We start from the raw sequence: 16989 nt of genomic DNA, 5'->3' as shown, positions 1-16989 counted from the left end.
GAAGACTTCAGTTCACATTAGTATATGTTAAAGAATGATTGCAGAAGCAATTTTGGTGATACAAACAAATTTTATTGAACACTCCACGGTGTGAGCAATCTCCATGAGAACTGCAAAATGGGGCAGAAGGCAGGAAGCTTGCATCGGGTAAAGAATAAGGAGCCTGGGCCCCCTCTGTTGCCCTTCAGCTGGAACCAGATGCCACCCTCAGTTTATGACCAACCCTGTCCCAGTCGAGCCTTCAGATGAACACTCAGCCCTGGCCGACACCTTGAGTGCAGCCTGTGAGGGACAGGGAAGCAGAAGGCCGAGCTAAGCCACACTCAGTTTCCTGACTCTTCGAAACTGTGAGATAATAAGTTGTGTTGCTTAAAGCTGTAAAATTGAGGTAATTTGTTACACAGAAACAGGTAAGTAATACAATGGCATTTGGAAAACTTCCGCTTCCCAAACTTCTTATATACATATATACTGTAATCGTTTTCTAGGGCCGCCATAACAAATTTCCAGAAACCGGGTGGCTTAAACAAGAGAAATTTATTTACTCACTGCTCTAGAGGCTAGAAGTCTGAAATTAATGTGTGTGCAAAGACATGTACTCTTTGAAACCTGAAAGGGGATCCTCCCTTACCTCTTCCCACTTTCTGGTGGTAGCTGCAGTCCTTGTTTCTCAGCTCACAGCTGCATTACTCCATTCTCTGTCTCCACCTACACGTGCCCTTCTCCATGTGTCTGTTTGCATGCAGCCGTCTTCTTAGAAGGACAGCAGTCATACTGGATTCAGGGCTCACCCTACTCCAGTATGACCTCATCTCAATCACATCTACAGTAACCCTATTTCCAAATAAGTCAGAGACACTGGAGTTCAGACCACACATATCTTTTTTTTTTCTTTTTTTTTTTTTTCTTTTTGGTGGTTCTTGGGATGGGGGCAGCCAAAAAATTCAATGCAGAATATTTAAAAGGATACTTTTTTTTTTTTTTAAAGATTTTTTTTATTTATTTGACAGAGAGAGGCAGCGAGAGAGGGAACACAGCAGGGGGAGTGGAAGAGGGAGAAGCAGGCTTCCCGCTGAGCAGGGGGCCCGATGCGAGGCTCGATCCCAGAACACTGAGATCATGACCTGAGCCGAAGGCAGACACTTAACGACCGAGCCACCCAGGTACCCCTAAAAGGATGCTTTTAACTACACGATGCCATTTTCTGCAATAAACAAGCTTAATCTGACCACAATCTTTTTACAGAGAGTAAAAGTTTATGTTATTCCTGATCCATGTGTGACTGATTTAATACAAAACAAAAAGTGAACATTGTCAGGGACGTCAATCACTTGTAAAACGCAATGACGCACGACGTAGAAGAAATGCCCTGGCCAGATGACCTTTATAATATTTCCGGTTGACACAATTACTGCTCAGCAGAGGAAGGTGGCAGGGCATGAAAAGGATAGCATTTTATTTCTACCACTGATGTGAGTAATAGGACAGCTGGAAAATTTATGAATCTGGAAGATGATCATAGTTAGAAGAAGAAAAACAACGTTTGATACAGTTTCCAAATAAGGGTTTTTACAATGGTAACAAGATACCCTTAGACAATGCTCCACAATGCCCTATATAGTTCCTCCCTGGCAATCAGCCTTTTACATAGTGGGCGCCCAACATGTGTCCGTGAACTAAGGGCTCGGCATAACAAGACCAGGGCTGGGGTGCAGAGCACCTTGGGCAGAAGATGGGCTCAAAGAGTGTTGTCCTCATTCTCAGATGAGCGAGGGAACCCTGGGAACATGAAGTGTTTCAGGGTGTCATGGAAATGACCTGCACATGGTCATTTCCAGGTGTTAAAACCACATGGTCTGATTCAAGGTCTTACCTCTGACCTTTAATATAATGCCTAGAACAACAACTAAAGGTGTGTTATTGGGGGGTAGAATCAGGTGTAGGGTAACATAAGCCTCAAAGAGGAGAGGGACAAAGAATAGAGGGTCCACACTTCTCAGAAAAAAAGTCCAGGCATGTAGGAGGGAGGCTGTCTGCAGCCTTTCCTCTCCTCCTCTTCTTCTCTATAAGGCAAAGGCTAGCATGGGTAGGTGTGCAAGATGTCCTCAGGAACCTGAAACCCTTTCTGAGCATTACGACGGCTACAGAAACATTCTAATCAAAAGGCAAGAACTAATTGGAGAATAGGAGTCTTAATTAGCTTTTGCCCATCACTATCAAAACTCTAAAATGTTATTCATTAGGCAAGTACCTTGGTGCGTGAGCAGGGATTAGGAAGAATGTAGGTAAATCGGGTCATCAAGGTATGGTCTCCCAGACAAGCACTGCTCCATTGACTTTATCTATTTTCTCTGACCATTAAAGACCCTCACCAGAGAAGCCCATAGCTCCACCAAAGCATGACATTTGAAAGAGCACGTGCAAGATCTGCGCAAGCTTTTACAGGCTGCAGTCTGGTCATCAGGACACTGGGCCCTGGTGCTGGTCTTTGTGTACGGAGCTGATGATCTTGGCCAAGCCCTGTAGCCATGGCCTAATGGGCTCTGGTTTCTTGCATAAAATGAGATGAACCAAATGTGATAGTCTCTCACACAACCCCCTGTCATAACAGCCCGCCCAGAATCACTCGAACAATAAAGAATGGATCGGCTCTGGAAGTACAGGGATAGGATAGATTTGGGGCCTCATTGAACTCACTGGCTCTGGCTTCATGCCTCAGATTCTCTTAGCTCTGCCTTCTGTCCTGCATCAGTGTTATCTTTGTAGAAGAAAGATAGACCCGGAGTGTCTGCGTGGCTCAGTCGGTTAAGAATCTGCCTTCAGCTCAGGTCATGATCCCAGGGTCCTGGGATCAGGTCCCACGTTGGGCTCCCTGCTCAGTGGGGAGTCTGCTGCTCCCTCTGCCCCCTGCCTCTCTCTCTCTCTCTCTCTCTCTCAAATAAATAAAAATAAAATCTTAAAAAAAAAAAAAAGATAGACCCATAATGCATGAAGACATACCCGGCAGCCTCTAACACCCTCTTCCTTGCTTGTCCCTGGCCAGAATGGATTCATATGCCCGTTTCTGGATCAGTCACTGGGCAGTCTTGCAGCTGGCTGTGGTCACTCTGCCCCCGGCTTCCAGGAGGACAGGAGACCTCTGCCCTTCTGCCACAGGTGGGCTCTGAAGCTCACCCAACTCCAAAGACTCAGCAAATTTTATGAAATGACATAAACAAATCAAAACTTAGAAAAATTAAGGAAACCAGATAGCAACATAATTTCAAGGAAAAATAATTTAATTAAGTCAACCCTGAATCTTCTAGTGATACTGCACACACCCTGAGGACCCGTATCTAGTAGCTCCCCGCTAACTTCAAAAGGGTGTTACATGCACATGTCATCTTTCTCTGTGATGGCTTTACTGCCACTGGCCTTTCCTCATGATGCGCGGTGTGGTTACCTCCTCCTAAAGAAGAGGCATTGGTGTAAGTTGCTAAGAGGAAGGTTGCACACTTTTTAGTGAGTGTTACTGTGCGTGCCTGAGCATGTGGGTCTGCACATGTGTTGTGTGTCTTTCTTAGAATCTAGAAGGAGGATTGTCCAATAGTTCTTAGCCAAACCAATAAGGTATCTCATATTTATTACACGAATCAGCCTCTTTCTGGACTAAATTTTTACATTTTCAGATTCCAAGTCAGAATTATATAGACATATTTCTGAAGTTTATGGCAAGACAGAGTCTCTTATAAACTTACAAATGAGACACAATAGTTAGTTTGGTAACGATTCCATGATTTCTTTTATTGCCTTTCGTGGCAAGATGGTAGTTCATATAATAATAAAATGGTTTCTTCAGCTGAAACACCGAGGTAGGCTCCCAGAACAATTGCTTCTGTTTGATACAATCATGGTCTTTGTGATAGTTATTTTGGCAAGAGCTTGGCGTCAGGTATCACCTTTGAGCACATAGGACAGCTTGGGGAGGGTCAGATACATTTGCTCCAATACTTAGCAGCGAACATGCCAATGCCTTTCAAATGGGCCATTCAAACATTAGCAGGAGAACAGAATCTTGGAATCTTCTAGTTTATTTAGCCCACTCTTCTCATCGTCCAGATATGTCACCAAGGTGAAGTGATACTCTCAAACATCCCCAAGGTAATAATAATTTGATGTTTGCAGAATACAAGTAGAATCGCAGATCTTTTCACTCGAGATAAATACAGTTTTCAGTGACTTTTCTTATGCTGTCTTCTTCAGAGCAGGGATGCCCACAGACCTCTTGGGCCAACATGACGTGCGGCAGCCGGTACGTTCACGTTATTCAAACCCGGGGACCAAGAAGCTGCCCCGTGCAACTGCTGTTCTGGCTGCTTAAGGATGACAGGCTAGAGCTAAAAGTTTGCTGTAATTTTAAAAAATTTTTTAAAAGAGATTTTATTTATTTATTTGAAAGAAAGAGGGCATGAGTTGGGGGGCAGGAGCAGAGGGAGAGGGAGAAGCAGCCTCCCCGCTGAGCAGGGAGCCCAATGTGGGGTTCCAGATGCACCTGGATCCCAGGATCCCAGGACCGCAGGATCACAACCTGAGCCGAAGGCAGACGCTTAACCGACCGTGCACCCAGGTGCCCCAAGGGTTTGCTTTTAGAGTGGAGACCAATAAAAGAGGAGACACAAGAAGCACATATTAAATGCGTGTCTGGCACCAAGATGGAGGGATGTGAGCTGATGGTGACTGCAATGTGTCAGATGGAAACCCGGACAGCTCGGGGCGGGGTTACCGCGCTCTCCTCGGAGAGTTACTTTTCATGCTCCCAAGAACAGCATTTGTAAGCATTGTCATGCACATGAGTCACAGCGGTATTACACGTCTTATACCAACTAGTGTAAAATAATATTTACAGAAATTACAGGCTCCGAGCAGTCGGCTCCTTGCAAGAGAGGCGCGTGTGAGCGCAGGGTGTGTGCTTTGACCCAGCAGCTCCACTTCTAGACCTTCCTGAATTCCACTTCCCGAGCGCGTCCTCAGATACTCAAAACGTGTGTTCAAGTGTATTTAATTTCTTGCTATTTAGTTAGTTCCATTTTAAAATACTAAACATTTTGCGATAGATTGATTGGCTTCCTCAAGCTGTAGAACCGTGCACTGTCGTTAAAGATAACCACCGCAATGTCTAGTAGCCTGGGGAGAATGTTTACAATGTAGTTCATGTGTTGGTTTCCTAGGGCTGTCACAACCAATCACCACAAACAGGTGGCTCAAAACAACAGAGATTTACTGACTCACAGTCATGGAGGCTGGAAGTCTGAAACCAAGGTATCAGCCAAGATGTCAGTGGGACCATGATCCCGACCAAGTCTCCAGGGGAGAATCCTTCCTCGTCTCTTCCAGCTGCTGGTGGCTCCAGACGTCTGTGATCTTGGGGCCACATGACTCCCATTTCTGCCTCTGTCCACACGTGGCTTTCTCCCCTGTGTGTCTCTGTGTCCTCCACTCTTCAAAAGGACACCTGTCATTGGATTTAAGACCTGCCCTAAATTCAAGATCTCTCATCTTGAGATCCTTAAATGAATTCCACTAACAAAGATCCTTTTTAAACATCAGGTCCTATTCATGGGTTCTGGGAAGACATGTCTTTGCGGGGAGTGGGAAGGTACAGTTCAATATATTACAATTAGTCAGAAAGGCAGTCTATAAATTATGTAGTCCTACCCCAACATTGTACATATATACAGCCTGTAACACGATGTGTGGACGAGATTGGGGAACCGACACGAATATGAAAAGACCCCGCCACTGCCCCTCTATGCAGAGTTAAGAGAAGGAAGGAGTCCTGGAAGCTGGAAGTCCCCAGTCAAGGTGTTGGTGGGTTTGGTTCCTCTGGAGGCTCTGAGGGAGGGTCAGGTCCAGGCCTCTCTCCTAGCTCCTGGTGGCTCCGGCAATCCTTGGCTTTCCTTGGCTTGTAGGCAAAAGCTCCAGTGTCTGCTCCATCATCATATGGACTTCCTTCCTGTCTCTGTGTCTCTGTTTTCTCTTACAAGGACACCAGTCACTGGCTTAAGATCCATTGGAATCCAGGGCAACCTCATCTTAACTAATTACATCTGCAAAGACCCTATTTCCGGAAAAAATAAAGTCACATTCTGGGGTTCTGGATAGACATGAGTTTCAGGGGAACATTACTGAGCCCAGGTCAGCTGGCATGGGGTCATCTCGAGTCAGTCCAGCGTGGGGGCCATGGTTGGGCAAGAAGACCTGGAGAAGGAGGATGAGGTGTGATGCGGGATGCCCTGGGGATGAGCGATGAGTCACAGGGACCATCTCAAGTGGAGTTCTGTCAGCTCCAGACCCGGGCCAAAGGAACCCAGGAGAGAAAGGAACACAAGGCATCATTTCTAGAGAGCCCTGAGTGGAAGAACCAGACTTCCCACGAGCCAGGCCCCAGGGCAAAGCTACCCAGCCTTCCAGAATGGTGTGGTCCTCCCCACCCCACCTCTGCTTGCAGAGTGTGAGAACAGAAGACCACGCCTGTCTCCTTCCCCATTGCAGGCTCGGCCCCAGGTACCTCTGAGATGGGAGAGAAGGTGGTGATACCCGGCTTAGGGTCTTGACTGTATCATAGGACATGTGCTAACATGTATATATTAGTATGTAATACACATTACATATTAAATGCAATGCATTTTCTTGAAAATGTGAGTTTTGCTACCATAAAAACTCACTTTGAGAGTTGGGAATGGGATGTTCCTAAAACGATGTGTGCCTTAGAATGGAAAGCAGTAGGACACCCACCGTCCCAGCCGGCTGGTGTTAAACTAGCTGATGTCCCAGCAGACTCTGGCCTATTGAGGGGACGTCCAGGGGAATGCGTGACAGAGCAGAAAAGAAAGGAGAGAAAGGAAGGGTGGAAAGAGCAGGCAGCCTTGCCCAGTGGCTTCAACCAGGCAGAGCTGTCTCGATGAAGCAGCAACAGCCCCTGTGCTTCTGCCCACAGAACGACGCACATTTCCCAATTTCATTGTGACCTGGTTCCCGGGCCTCACCCTCCACACCGCAGGCCCGCGGAGCCGAGCTTAGCAAATCCTGCCACCTAGTGCCCTCTGGCTCCGAGCGCCCCGAAGCAGCTGGAAGTCTAAAGAAACGGCTCATTTTTCTTCCCCTCCTCCACTTTACCCACAAAGCCATTACCTCCACCACATCCTAGTTCGGAGAAAAATAAGGCTCCGATGTCTTATCTGCTCACTAATTTTGTTTTTTCTTCTAAGGTAGGTTTTGTTTGGCTTTTAGGGATGCCAGTTTTCTGTTGAGGGAAAGCCAAGGGAGTGGCTATTGGGTTATCCAAAGAAAGAATGCCAAGGTCATGGGCACAGGAAAACTGGGAATGAACCCGCCTCCTCAGCTAATTTTATAAACTGGGAACTCCAGGCCCTCAGTCTAAAAATAATTAAATAGATGGGCAACAGCGAGCGTTTAACAGAGATCCCTGGGGTAAAACCGTTCCCCAGCCGCACCTGAATGGAGTCCCCGTAGCTGATGCAGAGAGCCGTGCTCCCTGGCTTGGCTTCCAGAGTCACTCAGCGCATGTTTATCTGAGGGGTAGGTAGGTCTGCAGGGTGGGCTTGCGGGGGTTTTGTAAGAAGCCACACCGGCAACATCTGATGGCCAAAGTGGTCTATCAGGCCCACAGTTTGGCTTTCACTCTCTTTGCTTCATATCTACTGAGAGAACTTCAAATCCACTGGTTAACTTTCTAAAGGTTTATTTAGTTATATATTTAATATTTTAAATTATTTTAAGGAAGGGAGAACACAATTCAGAGAGCTGAGCAGTAGGGCCCGGGTTTGCCTCTTACTAACAATAGGATAGGTTTTCTCTAAGCCATGCCTTCCTCCTTGGTCAAATTATGGTTATAGTGGTAGGTACCCAATAGGGTTATTTTAAGAATGGCATGATGGAATCCACGTAGAGTGCCTGCCTGGTCTGTGGTGTCCGATAAATGATAGCTATGTGGCTGTTTGATTTGGTTATTGTGGTAAGGTGAGTAATGGCCCCCTGAATGCGTCCACATCCTAATCCCCAGAATCTGTGAATGTGTTACCTTACAAGGTAACAGGGATCTTGCAGATATGGTTAAGCTAAAGATCCTGAGATGAAGATATCCTGAAATATCTGGGTGGACCCAATGAATCAGGAGGTTCTTTGTAAGACGAATGCAGCATAGTCACAGAAAAGGCCATGAATGACGGAAGTGAAGGCTGGAGCTTTGTCCTCTGAAGACAGAGGAGGGGCTCAAAGCCAGGGAATGAGGAGGACAGCCCCTAGAAGCTGAAAAAGGCAAGGAAATGAATTCTCCCTGGAGACTCCAGAAGGAGCACAATCCTGCTAGAAATACCTTGATTTTGCCCCAGGAGACCCATTTTGAACTTCTGACCTTCAGAACTGTTAGATGATACATTTGTGTTATTTTAAGCCACTAAAGTTTGTGCTTTACCAGCAATAGGAAACGAATATAGTTATAAATACCAAAATCTCATGTGGCTGGTCCCATGGCATTGGCTCAGGATCTTTTTATGAAAGGGATTTCCTCCCCGTCACCAGCCCAAGGATCCAGGCACGGTGAACATATCAGGGAGTACTAGACTGACTGGAAAAGCTGACCATTCACTATGGGAATACAGTCAAATTCAAAGCATATTTTAGAAATGAGTAGACCCCATTTGGAACAAAATAGGCCTGCACCCCAAACTGAACAAAACAATAAAGGACAGCAGGGAGAAAGCTCAGCCCGTGTGAACACTGACTCAAGACATAATAGAAAATTAATGTTTGCTACTTGGCCTAATTTGGAACAGGGAAGGAGAATGACTGAAGTGACCTACTACCAAGCAAGAGAGCGTGGGAATCACCACAAACATTGGGACCAACCCTACACCGCACCCCACATGTAAGGGCATGAGAACGCCAGGAGGGAGAGAAGCAGACTGAGCTGGGGAAGGGAGGAATCAGCTCTGGGGGCCTGCCAGGTCCAATGCAGAAGACCTCGCAATGTGGGGGTGGAGAGGAGAGGAGAGTCAAAGGAGGAAGGAAGACAGAAGAAATATGGGGTTTGGACAAATATGCAAACTCAAGCATGTGAATTTGAGAAAGCTGAGGGTCTCAGATCCGTGGCGTCTCTCATTGACCTCTTGCTGTTTCGTGTAAATTCTATTAGCAAATCCATCAGAATGAGCAGCTTTAGATGGCTTCTCTTCCTCTGCCTATTGGTGTTTCCAGGAGGATGGGTTCTTACAACGGGGAGTCCCTTCCTTTGGCAGGGTGAGCAAGTGGCTGGAATCAGGACTGTAGCAACCACGGAAGTCCAGAAATAGTGCAGAAACAGCTGTAGATGTTCTGTAGAAATGGCTCTAGCCAGGGAACTTAGGGGGTGGAGGCTGTGACAAATTAAATCTGGGATTCGGTCTCTCAAAGTTCCGAGGGTGGGGTGGAGGTTATGATCCCTCTGATGGGTCTAATTCTCTTGACTTCCAATGCTCACCTGTCTGCATGTGACCCTGGCAATTCCCTACAGTTCACTGCCTGATCCCAGCCAGACGTTCCATATTCTGCGTGGACCAATGGCCACGGCTGCCACCATGGCAACTGTGGCTGGGCTCCTGACTAGGCAACATTATTTGCCCTTGGGCAGTGGTTAGGGAAGCCATAGGAAACCATACAACATAGCCAGGGGTTGGGCTGCCACTATGGAGAAATCTAACCAATCTCTTCCAGAAAGACTCCAGGGGGCTTTGGCTCCCACCATGTTCCAGGCTCCTTGTGTCCCAAGACTTGCCCACAGAACCCCCACACCTGCCCACTGCAGCTGCAGTCCCAGCTGAAGCCCCTTTAGGCTTCTCCTCCTTACCCCACTCACACTTGTCCGCAGTGGGCCCCACATCCCCTCCTTAAAAATCTACCATTCACATAAAGAGAGCGCTTCACATAGGACAGTCGAGTGAGATGGAAAAAATCCTCATTTGCCTTCCCTGGGTTGCAGATGCATGGAAGATACCACAGCCTAGAGAAGGAGAAGGCAGGTGTTGAGGAAAGACAACAGAGAAAGAAGGAAGGAGACAGTCCAGAAAACTCGGAGGTGATCAAACCGAGCTTCGTTTTAAAAGGCCAGAACGTGGCACCGCAGCACAGAGCATTTTGTAGAATGTTTCTTTGTCCCCGTCCCACGTCCCCTGAGCCACTAATGCCCAGTAGTCGCTGAAGAAATCAGGCCGTGTTGTGAAATGTATATAAAGTTAATCTTAGGAGCAGAATTAAACCTCCTGCCGCAGTCTGGAAGGAAGATCACACAGAAGAGAAAACCCACAAAACAGTCCGGGAAGTTGCGCCGAACTCGAGGAAGACACCAGCAAATTTTCGGGCTGAGGCAGCCCCAAAGGTGAGACCTGCACATACAGCTTTCCTCACACATGCCCCCGGGACGAGAGAAGGGCGTGGTGTGCAACGGGATGGCAACAAGCCAAGCCACACCGAGACGTTCCAGGATGGAAAATGAAAAAGAATGTTACATGTTGGCACTCTGGGCAATGTTTCATCCAGGCTGTGAAGGGACAAGAGAGGTAAGTGTGGTCCCTCCATAGAGGGGTGTGCGTGTTCCCAGGGGCCCACAAGAATGCAACGTCGTTATGCCTGTCCACACTGCTGATGATTCCCTGGCAAACAAGTCACCTCATTCAGACTGGCTCCGGTCACACCTGCCCCTGGAGGGAAGCCAGGACTGTTCTGCTGCCAGCCTCGGAGGGGCACAATGACATGTTTAAGGAGAGGTTTGTCACTGTTTGTCTTGTACTGGGACGTCTATAGAGGTGGGAGCTGGGCGAGGACAGGCGTGTGCTGATCAAAGGAAAGCTGCAAATCTCTTTGGTTAACAGGAAATCACTCACCTGAATTCTGGCCCTAAGGAACGAGAAACAGCGTCAGTGGAGTGTGCAGATCTTGGGGTCCTGCACACGCAGTTTGTATTTTTGTAGTTTCCACCGTTGCCAACTGCGATGAGCCCATTCCCCCGCTAAGTGTGTCTCTCCCAGCTGGTCTGCTGACGCCCAGGGAACATCAGTGCTTGGAGAAGGCACGGGCTGAGCGAGAGCACGGTGCCTGTGCTCAATGAGGAGAAAGGCAGCAACCATCCCCATGCACACATTTACAGAACAAGTCAGACCGTTTCTCTGCCAGATACATGACCCAGCAGACTCCCATCCCAGCACCCATGAGTGTTGCTAAGCAGGGACTGACCATTTTAGGCCGAGGTCTGTTTCTTATTATTCTCTCCTTCCAGAAGACAGTGGAAGAAACGTGTTGGCAAAAATGTTCGGGGAAGGCAGATAACAGAAATATTTAACTTACTTAAATGTGGTTCATATACTGTTGTGACCACTAAAAAGGTCACATCTGCCCTCCATGGATGTTCCTTTGTTAGACCAGGGCGTAGGGAGACGGGGGGCGGAGGGAGGTGCCACGTACAGGCTATGTTGGGTTTCACAGCAATGATACCGGCACCAGGTAAGACAGCACAGCAGTGTAGAAAGAGACTACAGATCACTTTCACATATGAAAGGTGGTATTAACATCCTCAATGAAGCATCTGGCATCTGGCAGCATAGAATAATAAACCATGGCCATGTGGGGTCGTTCCAGGAATGCAAAGATGGTTCACTTGAGGCCAGATATTAACATGATTCACCATGTTTTGTTACCAAAGAAGAAAGACAAATTCCAAATCTCCAACTTTAAATTCCAAAAGGCAAAATTTCAAAAGATGTTTGAGAAAGCTCCATACACGTTTATATTCTAAACTCTTCGCGGTAGGGGGATGAAAACATCCTGAATAGGACTGAAAATATAAACACGGCTTACACCAGACGAGAAGGCGACATGATGCTTAAGCGTTCAACACTGAAACGCTCCTCGGAATGCTAGCAAAGCGAGGAATGAGGCAGGGTGCTTATCACCATACTGCTGCTGTCTAACCCCGTTGGAACAAACTCAAAGAAAATCAGAAAAAGAAAGAAGTGACACTGAAAAATGATGAGGGGGAGCAAAATTAATATTATTTGCAAAAATTATATGGTATACATTGGACACTCTGGAATAGCAACTGAAAAACCTATTAAAAACAATATGAAAATTGTTGAAGACAGGCCAAAAACCTAACATATATTAGTCAAGTTTATATTATAAGATAGAATGACAAAAGATCTCATTTATAATAATAAAAAGAAAATACCAATAAATATTTTTTTTAAAAAAATATGTCAAACACACCTCTTATGCAAAAAAAATTTTTTTTAAATATGCCAAACACACCTCTTATGCAAAAAAAACCCCCTCATACACTCTAGTAGGAGTAACATACCAAGACTTCGGTAAGGGGAAATGTATGGCTATTCTCACAGAATAAAACTCCAAAGTCGAAAGATGTCAAGTTTTCAAAACAAGCTGCAAATGTGGTATCACTGATTTAGAATACCGACTGAATTTTTTTTCATGACTTGACATGCGGATCTTAAAGTGGAAATAAAATAAGCATACGGGAATATTCAGGAAAGTTCTGAAAAATAGGGAAGGTGGGAGACAAGGCAGTTTCTAGCCTCAGCTGTAGGAAGCGGGGCGGTTTGCTAGGGGAGCAGGAGTAGGCAGTCACTTCTAAAGGAAGGTGCAAGTGACCGATAATGTCTTCAGTGCATCCTCCATCTGGGAAATAGTTCTCAGGGGCTTGTGACAGCTTCATGGAAAGCCAGGGGGAACTGATGGGGGCTTCAGTCTCGCTGGAAAGGGACTGCATCTGGATTTGCAGATTCTCACATCCTGTAATCCTCTCAGGGCTACTGCAGAAAGGCCTGGCGCCAGGAGCGTCCCCTAACTGTGGCGATTGCCAAGTGGCCTGGGAACACAGACCTCTGTCCGTGGGTCCCTTCCTGGCAATATTCACTTTGACAGAAAGCTGGCTTTGCTTTATTGACGCCCTGGACCGAGAAGTCTAGAGAAAAAGAATCCACAGGGATATTTTGGTGCTGGGGAGGGGACTGCCTTTCATCCCCAAATCACCAGGTGATTTTTTTTTTTAATTAAAATAAGTCACAAAAGGAAAGACATTCTTGACACCAAGCTGCCTGGACTGATTTTCTTTTTAAGCATAAGGAATTTATAATCATTGCATATTGATCTAAAACACGATTTGACGGAAGTAGGCTAAGCGTGGCCACTTTGTGAGTTCTTAGCTCCTGAAATCCTTAGGTGCTACTAATCTCTTCATGTCTTTGCTTCTTATCTAAAAATTGGAGAGTTACGCCTTTTTATTTTTAAATCAGGCAATGGAAAAAGAAGAAGAGTAAAGCATTTATTAAGGACCGGAACCGATCAAAAGAAAAATCACACAATTCATGAAGTATCTTGCTTCACTGGCATTTCTATTCTTTCCGATGCATTTTGCTGTGAAAAGAGAGGAGAGGGGATTAGCCGCCGCGGCACGCATTCCACCTTCTTGCTATGGAGACTCAGAGCCCAGCACTCCGGCGCGTACTCAAAGGAATTCCAAGTTGGCACTAGAGACTGGGGCAACTACACGAAGTGGCCAGCTCCTTGAACAAAGAGAAGAGATGAGAGATACCTGCAGGGGAAGGGGAAGTTGCCCCAGAAAGCAAACTCACGTTTCAAAAAAGGAAAGGCCAGAGGGGCCCTGAGGCAAAGCTGCAGCCAGGAGGGATGGAGACACCCAAGCCAGTAAAGGGGTAGACAGGCCTCAGCGACAGCCAACCGAGGGTATGGGGCTGGAGGTGGGACTATTCATTCATTCATTTATTCATCCATTCATCTATCCAATAACAAGTATGCATTAAGTATTGGGGTTTACAAACATAAATAAGATGTAGCCTCAATCGAAGGAAGGAAGGAAGGAAGGAAGGAAGGAAGGAAGGAAGGAAGGAAGGAAGGAAAAGAAGGAAGGAAGGAAGGAAGGAAGGAAGGAAGGAAGGAAGGAAGGAAGGAAGGAAAAAGAAAGAAAGAAAGAAAGAAAGAAAGAAAGAAAGAAAGAAAGAAAGGCACCAACCATAGAAAAGCCAGAAGGGACTAGAGTATGGTACGTAAATACAATTCCAGGCATACTCAAGTGTAGGAGACTCTGAGGACAGGGGTTCCAGGAGAAGACATATGAGTGACCCTGAGGACAAGCTGGGGGCGGGGTGCACAGCAGCAGGGGCCTGGGAACGGAGGTCACGTGACGTGGAGGCAGAGAGAAGCAGGGGACGCAGACGCAGACTGCACCACTGCACAGAGGGCCCAGTTCCTCGTGTCCTGCACACTTGGGAGTTTAGACTGCACCCCTGCCCCCACCAGTGTTAACAGAATTCCAGTGACACGTGGAGGTGACCTGAGGGGAACAAGACGAGACCATCAGGAAGATGCCGGCCACACTGGGCTAGCGAAGGGACAGAGCCGGGAAACTCTTCAGAGGAAGACAGCAGAGTGCAGGGGCTGAGCGGATGAGGGCAGGGAGGACGTCCGGGAGGATTCTGTTTCAGATCTGGGTGACCAGGAAGACGAGTTGGTTACAGGAGGAAGACTAGTCCCGAGGGGAAGAATTCCGGTTTGAGCCCGTGGCAGCATATCCTGATGGAGACGTCTGGCATGCTGCTGGTTAAGGCACAGTACGGAAAGGGAGGGCAGAATGCTCCCCCCGACGGATGGGCATCTAAGTGCCAGGGGTGCCTGGGATCACCTGGGAACGAGAAGACAGTGAGTAGAGGAAGAGCCAAGGCTGGAGTCCCGGGGACCACCACCATTTGGGGAGCAGGAGGAAGAAGAGACATCGTGCAGAACAGAGAGAGGACGTAGAGCCGGGGAAGAAGTACCGAACGAAGCCACAAAGTTCAGTGGGCAAAGGGAAGGCCTGGGCGCGGGAGGCACCAGGAGGCCGGTAGAGACCAGGGCAGAGCCAGTGGAGAGAGGTCCTGGGACGCAACAGTGCGGACAGCATTTCTTTCAAGCCAGGTGGAAAGGGGACACGAGAGAGTAAAGAGGACGTGGGGATGAATGAGGGGTGGGGACCACTGCTCAGTAGACCCTCAGTCTTTGCAGAAATTTGCCTGCTCGCTAACGTTCCTTTGTAAGCCCCAAATCCATACTCCTGGTGATTTGCAGTCATTCTAGGACACGCCCTGGGTGGAAAAGCTAGTGGCCCCGCATACATGTGGCAGGCCAAGGTCAAGCAAGGGGATGCTGGGTCTCCTGTTGTAGCTCCTGCTGTAAACAAGCGTCCTTCTTGCAGATTTACGGCCACGCTTCGGGCACTTTCGAGCTGTGGTTGGTGACTTTGCAGTTTCGGATGGCCGCCACGCACCGTGCCGAGCTGGTGTCTAGCCCTGCTGAGCACAGGAAGGCTGTGGCATGGCTCACGGAGAACACGCGTGTGTTGGGGAGTGGGGCGCAGGCCTGAGCTGTCGCCGTTGACTGTGAGCTCAAGATGAATCAACAGTGGGTGTTAAATAAGGGGCCTTTCAACGGAAACACAGATAAAACAAGGTCGCGCACTGACGGGTTGACGAAAGGTGACCAGAGGCTCACGGGAGCCTAACCCTGTGCTTCCCACAGGGACCGGCTCAGTGTTCGCGAAGTCACTGTTGGCAGCAACTTTGCGGATCGTGACTCCCCGATCCTGAGCGCGGATGGTCATTCGGGTGCGCAGTGAAGGGCCATCAGAGCGGCGTGTGAGCGGACACAGCCCCACGCGGCCGGCTTTCCACCCCCCGAACACCGGCTGGTCTTTCCTATCTCAGACGGTGGGGGAGTGGCGGGGGAGGGTTCGACTCCCCCAGTAGGGGGGCAGCCATGGGAGATCATGACAACAAGCTGTCATGCGTGGGTCTGATACCCAAATATGGAAATCACTCGGCCGGCTCACTGAGGGGCCCACGTCGTGGGGTCGCTCCTCCCACCTAGCCGATGACAGGTAGGTGTGTGTTGAGGCTTCCAGGCAACTAGTCTTTGCCTTCCAGCCGGCAGCTGCCTACCTAGCTTCACCCAACACGTGACAGATGCAAATAATCCTGGGGCTTTCGGGGTGCGTGGGTGACTCAGCCCATCGAGCATCTGACTTCAGGTCATGATCTCGGGGTCCTAAATCGAACACCGTGTTGGGCTCTGTGCTCAGTGGGGAGTCTGCTTGTTCCCCTCCCGCTGCCCCTCCCCCCCCTCAAATAAATAAATAAAATTTTCCAAAAAAATAATAATCCTTGGGCTTTTGTCCCCCCCCCCCCCCGCTGTTTCCTAAACATGGAGATATTGACGTGGGGTAGAGTGTCACGTGTCACAGGGCAGGGAAAGAGAGACAGACAGACATCAGTAGCTAAAATCCCGATCTCGGAGGCACCTGGGTGGCTCAGTCGGTGAAGCGTCTGCCTTCGGCTCAGGTCACGATCCCAGAGTCCCGGGATCGAGCCCAAGTCGGGCTCCTCGCTCGGGATGTCTGCTTCTCCCTCTGCCCCTCACCCTGCTGATGCTCTCTTTCTCTCTCTCTTTCAAATAAACAAATTTTAAAAAATCTTTAAAATCCCAATCTCAACAGCACCTCTGAGAGCAAGAGCCTCTGGTGACCCTGCTTCCTCATCTACAAAACAGAGAAAATACTGACAAAGCTTCACACGGGTTGTTGCACGATTTATACAAGGCAGAGCACGGGAAGGGTCCAGACACCGACCCAGGCACCCGTGGGAGTTCTGATCTTCCCTGGTGCCGGGCCCAGACACATTTGTCGTGCAAACTGACAGACTCATGAGACCGATCCTTCTGGGCCTGCAGCAGTCCACGTCAGGCCTCACTAGCAGCAGCCTGCTTTGCTGCCCTGGGGCTGAGCTTCAGGGGTCCACACGAATCGACATTGCAACGTAAAGGAGAACGCCTCGCTCACGCCGCTGTGCTTTGGGTGCACTCTGTGTGGTTTGTGGTCGTCTGGCCGCTGCATAA

General features: G+C 48.2%; 1 protein-coding gene and 1 long non-coding RNA gene across 2 annotated transcripts in view; one reads left to right on the top strand and one right to left on the bottom strand.

The window, feature by feature from the left end:
- The first annotated feature begins 7449 nt into the window (after positions 1 to 7449).
- Positions 7450 to 14069, top strand: LOC148110827 (uncharacterized). The gene is made up of 3 exons (XR_015725686.1): positions 7450 to 7578; positions 10016 to 10592; positions 13341 to 14069. It is a non-coding gene; the product is annotated as an uncharacterized LOC148110827 (long non-coding RNA).
- The window catches only part of SPP2 (secreted phosphoprotein 2), a 24284-nt gene continuing 20650 nt past the window's right edge, over positions 13356 to 16989 (bottom strand). Inside the window, 1 exon segment of the mRNA XM_045794062.2 lies at positions 13356 to 13461. The gene's annotated coding sequence lies outside the window, so the exon portion shown is untranslated.

The sequence above is a fragment of the Ursus americanus genome, chromosome 1 (assembly GCF_024610735.1).
Source record: "Ursus americanus isolate L20-20 chromosome 1, mUrsAme1.1.p, whole genome shotgun sequence".
In the NCBI taxonomy this organism is placed as follows: Eukaryota; Metazoa; Chordata; class Mammalia; order Carnivora; family Ursidae; genus Ursus; species Ursus americanus.
The sequence above is the reverse complement of the archived record's forward strand: the minus strand, read 5'-3'. Positions and strand labels throughout refer to the sequence as shown.